At 36.6% G+C, this 2,500-nt stretch overlaps 1 non-coding gene across 1 annotated transcript; it reads right to left on the reverse strand.

The window, feature by feature from the left end:
• Positions 1 to 1,614: 1,614 nt before the first annotated feature.
• On the reverse strand, positions 1,615 to 1,686 carry TRNAE-CUC (transfer RNA glutamic acid (anticodon CUC)). Its single transcript has one exon. It is a non-coding gene; the product is annotated as a tRNA-Glu (tRNA).
• Positions 1,687 to 2,500: the final 814 nt, after the last annotated feature.

Below are 2,500 nucleotides of genomic sequence, written 5' to 3' on the forward strand. Positions count from 1 at the left end.
TATGTGTGTGTGTGTGTGTGTGTGTGTGTGTGTGTGTGTGTGTGTGTGTGTGTGTGTGTGTGTGTGTGTGTGTGTGTGCATATGTATATTATGTATATGTATGTTTTGTTTATACGAATGAATACTGCGCCACAGAAAACAAAGAACCCAACTTGCGTGATAATTAATTTGAAAAATTAAGAAAAGAGGTAATACATGTATGGCGAGGAACAATATGAACAATAAGAAATTGTATAAAAATGAAACTGATAAATGTAGACATTCACTCTTCAAATCGTTTATGTGTGTTTATAGTTGTATGTGTGTGTCGTACCTTTAACTGTTGATGTGTGTATTCTCAGAACAAAGGTTTTCTTACATTTTTTTTCCTGCAAATACCAGGAAATAGCAATGGATTACAAACAGTAGAGAAGAGACTGGCGACTCTGGGAAAGCAAGACATACCGCCGAATTGGAGATAACTTTCTTCAGCTCATCGCATCATTCGAATCAAGATAAACTTACCTTTTTGCCTAACTCGACAGAAACGAAAATCGGCGTTTCTTGGAAGTAACATCTTGACTTTCAAGGCCTGTTGCGGGTTTTGACAAGTTTGCATCTGATTTCGCAAAGTTGGTTTCAAAATATCGGTTTCTACATAACCCACTTGCGAAGAAATGTAATGTGTTTTTAAGACACCAATAATTTAGTTTTTAAGCGTTATCATTATCATTTTGATGGCAGTTCATTAGCAAACCTCATACTTGATATCAATAAAAAATCCGTAGTTAAACAACAATAACAACTACCAATAAAATGTCTAGTTATTGCACAGTGCGCAAGTTCAAGTGTAACTGAAGCCCTTTAGATCGCTAACATCCAATCAAATTAGTGATTCACATTTCACTTAAACTACACTGTGTTGTCGCATACAAATAACATTCCCTGTGTTTTAATTCATGAAATCTGAAGATAAGCAGAGCATATTCAGATGTCGCTATAGATTACTGTAAACTGCTGCTGCCAATTTGCTCTGTTATCTCTCGTTCTTTCACCCAGTATCACTGTTTCTCTGCCTCGATTATATGATAAAACAAAAAACAATCTGGAAATGAAATCTTTTGATAGGAAATTTGTGATTAGTCCTGTATGACCAGATATCCCTCGGTGCCTGTAGCGAGTCTGGCCAATAGAGCAGTGTGATACAGTGATATATCTATACATGCATCCTAAGAAGGAAATCGGTAGGTAAGCTTCGTGATCACATTTTATAAACTATTACAATGACAAGGACCCCAATTGTGAAAAGGGTGTCGGATGGCTGACTGACGTGTGTGACCTTGACCTCATTTCCATAGGGCACCAGTGAGGTCATGACCTGTTTTGGTGCTCATTGCTTGGGTTAGATTTACGTGCATTTGCGGAATGACCGCAATTTATTTAATTTATTAATGTATTAATTAGCAAATAAAAGAAAAAAGTAGGGTACACTTATAATCTCTACTGCAAATATATGTTTGTGGAACATTAGTGTATTCCAATTATTTGAGAGCTGTGACTGTTTTTTTGAACGTTTGTCAGTTGATAATTCTCTCCATTTATTGTTTGATAATTCACTTTATTTATTGTAAAACCTTCCCGTGCCGGGAATCGAACCCGGGCCTCGCGGGTGAGAGCCGCGTATCCTAGCCACTAGACCACACGGGATATAGAATACTAGACAACTGATTGACTGGTCTATCTATCAATCAATCAATCTCATACTGTAGAATTTATAGTATATATATATATATATATATATATACACACACATATATATATACATATATAATATATATATTTACTATATATATATATATACATACATACATAAACAGTAATATATATATATATATATATATATATATATATATATATATATATACATACATACATAAACAGTAATATATATATATATATATATATATATATATATATATATATATATATATATGCATATATATACACACACATGTATGTGTTCATGTGTATATGCATATGTATATACATGTATATATATGTATGTATGTATGTATGTATGTATATATATGTATGTATATATGCATATATACATATACATACACGTTTGGCATGGGGTAATGGCCCAGCTCGGTAATGAGGTTGAGTCGCCGGTAATCGCCACGAGTTGACTTCCGGACCCTGTGGAGAGGGGATGCCCATGGACTGGAGCAGACGCCCACGCGCTCCATTTGTGGAAGCGAACTTGGCGGCGTGGAGCATCTCTGGCCTCAGGCGACGGAAACGAGAATGGACTAGGGGCCCCATCGCCTTAATGTGGTGGTACACTCCACGTTTCGCTGCTGCTCCCCGGTTGGTGTGGCGAAGCTCTGGCTTGAAGACTGAAGGGCAATTATTGAGCATATACCTGAAGACGATCTCTTTGACCACAGTAGCTGTATCACTATACCAAGTCCAGCGATTGTGGGTTGGAGCTCTGATACCGGGAGCCAGAAATTCTCAT

Source organism: Penaeus vannamei, chromosome 33, assembly GCF_042767895.1.
Source record: "Penaeus vannamei isolate JL-2024 chromosome 33, ASM4276789v1, whole genome shotgun sequence".
NCBI lineage: Eukaryota > Metazoa > Arthropoda > Malacostraca > Decapoda > Penaeidae > Penaeus > Penaeus vannamei.